Source organism: Nuphar pumila, chromosome 3 (assembly GCF_984573655.1).
Source record: "Nuphar pumila chromosome 3, dmNupPumi1.hap1.1, whole genome shotgun sequence".
Lineage (NCBI taxonomy): Eukaryota > Viridiplantae > Streptophyta > Magnoliopsida > Nymphaeales > Nymphaeaceae > Nuphar > Nuphar pumila.
This window is the reverse complement of record NC_143251.1, coordinates 10,135,149-10,142,017: the sequence shown is the minus strand read 5'-3', so window position 1 is coordinate 10,142,017 and position 6,869 is coordinate 10,135,149.

Sequence of the window (6,869 nt, the reverse complement as noted above, 5' to 3'; positions counted from 1 at the left end):
GAGAGCCTCCTAATGAAGGCAAGGAACTAACGAGTAGAAATCTCTCTTTTCTTCAAAAAAAAAATCTTTGACTGTGACTGTCGCATGTGATTCTCTATACATCTTCTAACATGTGAAAGTTGGTCACGGGGTGTGAACCTGTGACCAGCTTCACAGGCCGAAGAATCACTGTTGTAACCAAAACAAACATGCCCTTAGGGCACGCTAGGAAGAGAGAAGAACTCTCATAGAAAAATAAAGTTTTGCCTATAAGAGTTTTTGATATGAGAAGTTTTTCAAAAAAAAAAAATCACTCGTTTGTGTAGCATGAGAAAAACAAAGTGAAAAAATGTGAACAAAATGAGAGAGAGGAGGAGGGTGGTGGTGTTGAGATAGATGGTGGTGGTGACAGTGAGATGGTGGGTGGTGGGGAGTGTAAAAATATATTTTCTTTTGCTAAGAAACATTCATCCACCTCTCTTATCAAAAAGTGTACTTTTTAGAAAAACTCTCAACAAAAAAGTTTCTCTCGTTTGGAATGGTCGAAAAATCTATACGGATTTTTCATTTTGCATCACTTTTCCTACATCGTTCTCGCTTCCAAATGTGCCCTTAAGTTTTTAACATTTTATGCTACCACTACCAAGGTGGTATCCCATATGGTAAGCAGGGTCCTGTATCAAGCTGAAGGCCCAAGTTCGAATCTCTCTGCTACATAGGGCGGCTGTTGTTCTGGTAGCGGTCCGCCTAACCCCAGCTTGCCTTTAAAAAAAAAACATTTTATGCTGCCTGTGCAAAATTCAAGGCACTTTTGAAATTTCAAAAGGAGACTTGGTGGAAAACTTTGGTTGCATTGCATGTGGCAGTGGTCAGCTGTTAAGACTTTTTTTCTCATTAAAAAAGAAAACAAAATTCCTTCTGGGTCATGAAATCCTTGCCCTTTCCTGGTTATTGCACGAGCTACTTTGCATAACATTGAAACACCCTCAGAAAAAAAAGTGGAAAATTTCCATACGGAGCATGAAAAAGAAAAATAATCTTCCTATGCTATTCCAACAAGTGAATCTTTTCCTAAGAAAAAAATCATATTTCACTTTCGCCAGTCATACATATGAAATGTTTCTCTACGCACTTATATAAAAAGTTAGAAAATTGGTGGTGAAGATTTTCCTAATTGTACGTACACTTCTCATGCTTTTCAGTTTTCATATGAGTTGGATATTCAATTTTTTTAAGAACAGTTTTACCACTTGCAAATGTGGCTTTAACTTTTTACAAATATGATTTGTTGAATTGTGAAATTTTTTACATTGTGGGCTGTTAACTTTTGAACCTCCTGGACAACCTGCATACACAACAATCTCAAGATATCCAAACACTGTTTCTAATAAACAAACTATGTATCGCAAGTTCTTGTTAGTTGATTCTCTCAAGGATGGGGGGTGGTGTTTGTTGTCCCAACCCTGCAAGTTTGTTGTATAATGGATGGCGATAAAGCCTTTCCACAATACCAACTTTGTTATAAGACAGGTGCCCTAAATAGGGTTGCAAATTGAGTAGGATTCAGGAAGAAAAAATTGCAAAATTGGGCTGTTTTAGATCGAAACTGGTCCGACTTCTTAATATATTTTGAGATCCGAAACCCTGACCTGTTTGCATCCCTAGCCCTAAAGTTTTTCAAAGTTTTTTTTTTTTTTGAAAGGCAAGTTGGGGTTAGTCAGACCCCCACCAATTATTATTCAATGTACCACTGGGGTTTGAACCTGGAATGTCCCACCCCAACCATGCAAAGCTCCCCCTGTTGGTTAAGGGCCTGTTTGGAATCTCGATGCCGGGATGGGTGTTCCGAGGTAAAATCTTGGTCAAACTACCTTGGTGGTCCTGTTTGGAATACGGGTGCTAGGATGGGCGTTTATGCATTTGGGATGAGAAGTGAGGTCCTTTCTCCTTCCAGGATTTAGCAGCTGCCACTTCTTTAAATGCATAAACTCCCATGCTAGCTATATCCAAACAGGCCCTAAAGGTTTTTAAAGATAATTCAAATACAAGCAGCTCCATCTGCAAAGTACTCAAACCAGTAATTTATCAGCCATCAAGTTTAGGGAGATTTTCACATTTTTAGTTTTGGGATAATTTGAAAAAATATTAAAAGCAAATACAATTGTTGTCCCTAGATTCCCCGATAAAAGGAGATTAAAAAAAATATCGCCAATTTGCTAAAATATTGCATTTTCCATAATATTTTAAAAAAGAATATATCCATATTTGTCACTATGCTAGTCACTAGTCACATGATGGCGTAGCTGGTTTTAAACCAATTAGCATTTCTCAAGCTTGGTTTTGACAATGCAAAGCTTCTTTGCCAAGGCAAGGCCCACCTGACCCAGTGGCTGACTCTACTCCCAATCTGGGTGCGCCCGACAACACGTTGACCCGGGCTAAGGTCCACAAGTTTTTTTTTTAATGACGAGGAAACCCTCACCAAGCACCAGGTCCATATTTGACGGGCTGAAGAGCAAAATTTGGTGGTCCATATTTGACGGGCTTAGAGGATTGGTCCACCCCTATTTGGTGCCCACCCCTAGTCTAATCAATGGCTTAGAGGATTGGTCTATATTTGACGGGCTGAAGAGCAAAATTTGGTGGGTTGAAGCATGCATAGTTACGCTTGGAATCACCAGGGACAGTCTAAACTTCTCAACTTCTAACACTACAGTAATTCTCTTTGTAAACCTAAAGAATTTTATTTTTTTTTCTGTGCAAATTCACTTACTTATGCATACTGCATTTTTGGATAGTCATAATCCTATAAGAGGTTCAAGTTAGGAACACATCCCTAGAAAAAATCCCTTCAGCCCCAAGAGACATATATCTTGGTGTTTCATACATGCAATTGTATTTTAGGCATACATTATTATATGATTAATTTATGTTTAATTTGTTTGCAATTAACTGTTACATTATAAAAAATTATATCCTTTGGGAGAGAGTGGCAATCATTTTATGGTCACACGACCTTATATCTCTCACTTGGCCATAAAGGATATCTTGTGTTTTTATGATTGTTCTCAACCAAAACTTTGCATACACACTTTTTGAGTGATATTTTATTCATACTATCTATGTGATCTTATAAACTCATTACTTAGACATACCAGAGTCTCATTTAACTCGCATGTCTAGTAAAAACATCCCCAGTGATGGCCTTGGTTAGCGGATCTGTTACCATGTCACTTGATAGAATATAATCAACTGTTATTTCATTTTTCATAAGTATATCATGAATATATTAATATTTAACTTTTATATGCTTACTTTTAGAGCTACCGACTCTTATTTGAATCGATCTTATAGCAGCTTTATTATCATAATAAGGTTGAATTGGATCTCTTGGAACATCCAATTTTAAATCATTTAAGAAGTGATTTATCCAAACACCAAAGGTGACTGTCATGTTACAGACAATATACTCAGCTTTCTAGGTATATTGTGCCATACACTCTTGCTTCTTGCATGACTATGTAATTGCCCCACCTTCTAACATAAATACATAACCAGAGATAAATTTTGCTTCCGTTTTATCACCAACAAAGTCAGCATTTGAATAACCCACAAGCTTTAGTCTATTTGACTGATAGCATAACTTGAGTTTTTTAGTTCCCTTTAGATATCGAAAAATCTTATTTACTGCTTTCAAATGAGAGAGACTATGATTACTTTGATATCTACTCACTAGACTTATAACAAAGCTTAAATCAGGTCTAGTGCAAAGCATTATATACATCAAACTTCCAATCGCAAAAGCATAGAGAACATTCAACTTTTTTTCTTTATCTTTTGGATAATTGTTGAGAATAGGTGGTTTTAAGTTTAAGCTTTATTAAATTAGGGGGGTATTTGAAATTTTATTTAATTAAGGGCTTAGATGTAATTTCGTGTTTTTGGCTTCTCTCTATTTAACATAGAGAGTAGCTGCCCTAATAGTGAAGCAGTTAACTTTTCTGTGCAGCCGTCTCTCTCTCTCTCTCTCTCTCTCTCTCTCTCTCTTTCTCTACCCAAGGTTCGGTATTTCTCATCCATCCTTCAACATGGTATCAGAGCAGTCGATCGTGGGATCGTGATCAATCGTGAACAATCTACGATTGTTCTATATTCAAATCGTGGGAGCGTGATCGATAGCCGATCGTGGGAGCATGATCGAGTTTGATCAAAGCACATTTGATCGCGGAAGGTGTCTCAATCGTGATCAAACTTTTATCTAATGAAAATATTTCTCCAATCAGGTCAGTGAGTTTAAAATTTTTTTCTGGATATGCTGCTGGTCGTGGATGCTTGTTGTGGGTGTGGTAGCCTCTTCTAAATTTTTTTTTTGACTACCTGCTGCCGTGGTTCTGTGTTGCTGAGTTTCTTCTTCGCTGTCAGCGATTAAAATTTTTTTTTTGTATGCTGCTGGTCGTGGATGCTTGTTGTTCAGATCTGGCAGTCGTAACCCTTTGAACCTCGCCGTGATTTTTGGGTTTGGCAGCTTATAACAGATAGTATGTGTTGCTGTCGTGATTTTGTATCGTGTCCCTGGAAGAAATGATTTTCCTTCTTCCTCTGTCGTGATTTCAGCATCTACAGTGGTTTCGGCAGGGTCGTGAAATAATTTTTTGTTGTTGTCGTGAGTTACAGCATCTACCTATATGATTTCAGCAGCAACTTTCATGATTTACTGTTGTCAGTTTTGATCCTGCTATGTATCACCACAAGGAGACTGCATTGACAGCTCCTATCAACCATGTTGTCGTAATTTAAAAAAAAAAAAAAGAATCATGTTAGTTTCGGTTGTGCTCATGTTGTGGAAGCAGCAAGCGTGGGGAGAAAGAATCAGATCTGACTGATTTCACATCCTCCATGAAAGTAGCTTGCTAATATAATTGTTTTTTTTCTGAAATCAGCAGGCATGATTCCCTGTGGTGTTGAAAAATATTCAGTTTGTGGGATTCTTGTCGTTGGACGTGGGATTCTGAGTTGAGTAATGCTACTGGTTGTCGTAGTGGCGGATGTGTGATGGTTACACACACTAAGTCGTGGTGGAAGTTTGATCTTGATTTGCAACCTATAGCCATCTTTGGGTGAGGTGGTAAGTTTTTTTTTAAATTACATTTGGAGTTTGGATCTGAACAGTCGAAGGGTGTGTTTCTCAGATTTCATTGGTGAGGTCAAAACTTGATATAGTCGGGCTCGTAGGTGATTGTGGGTGTGCGTGTGTGGTTGCTCCTGCACTTTGTGAATCAAGCCCATTAGTTTATATTATGGCTCAAGTGGTTAAATCAGATGCAAATTCCTCCAATGGTTGTGTAACTCTTAGCAGGGCTGAATATGACAAGCTCCTTGCTTTACAATCATCTAATTCGAAGTCTTCTGTTGCGGAGGTTGTGTGCTTGGCAGGTAATGGCCTATCGGCTCAAGGTGGTAGGTGGATCATTGATTCTGGAGCCTCTGGTCACTTGTGCAGAAACTCGAACAATTTTTTGAGTTTAAAACCTGTGACAGGTCAAAAAGGGGTACGTCTTGCTGATGGTAGCTCTTCCCCAATTGTAGGGCAGGGAAACATGTCTATAACCCCTAATCTTCAATTGTTGCATGTTCTTCATGCTCCTTCGTTTCCACAGAATTTATTATCCGTCAGTCGTATGACAAAAGAGTTGAATTGTAGAGTGATTTTTTATCCTATGGGATGCACCTTTCAGGACTTGCTGACGGGGAGAAGAATTGGTGGTGGCTATGAGGAAGGTGGTCTGTATTACCTACACCAACCAGAGGTTTCGGCTCATTCTGCTGTTACATCATCCTCAAGTCCTCTATTGTGGCATCATCGTTTGGGTCACCTTCCAGTGACAAAACTTCGTCGCGTCATTCCTCATATACCTTCCTCAGTTTCTTTTCAGTGTGAAACATGTCAATTGGGAAAACATTATCGAAGCTCTTTTCCCTCAAGTCAGAGTCCATCAAGTCAAGGATTGTTTGATCTTCTTCATGTAGATGTGTGGGGTCCGAGTAGGATTCCGAATAGGTCTCAGTGTCGCTATTATCTAGTTATTGTTGATGACTTCTCGAGACTATCGTGGGTGTTCTTGTTAAAAGATCGGTCTCAAGGTCCTGTCATTCTTAAATCTTTAATTGCAGAGATCAAAACTCAATTTGACATATGTGTTAAAATTGTTCACACTGATAATGCTCTTGAGTTCAAATCCAAAGACTTACTTCAATTCTACTCTGTTAATGGGATTCAACCTCAATTTTCATGTCCCCATACCTCCCAGCAAAATGGGGTGGCTGAGAGGAAACATAGACAAATCCTTAATGTTGCTCGGTGCCGAGGCACTTGGGATTTGGTTGATCCTCCAACTGATGCAGATATTGTTGGCTGCAAATGGGTATATACCATTAAATATAACTCGGATGGGTCAATTGAATGGTACAAAGCCCGGTTGGTTGCAAAAGGGTATACTCAGACTTATGGTGTTGACTTTTTTGAAACTTTCTCCCCAGTTGCTCGTCTTGGCACTATTCGTCTTGTTCTTTCTGTTGCTGTGCACCATGGATGGCCCTTGTTTCAGTTGGATGTCAAGAATGCCTTTTTGTATGGGGATTTGCATGAAATCGTCTATATGCAACAACCCCCAGGCTTCGAGGTTCAGGGGGAGTGTAAGAAGGTGTGCAAGTTGAAGAAGGCTATTTATGGCCTGAAGCAGAGTCCAAGGGCATGGTTTCACAAATTATTTGAGGTAATGTCGAGTTTTGGCTTTGTCAGGTCAGCTTCAGATCACTCCTTGTTCATCAAGAAAACCAGTGTTGGAATTGTTGTTATGGTGGTATATGTCGTTGACATCATATTAACAGGG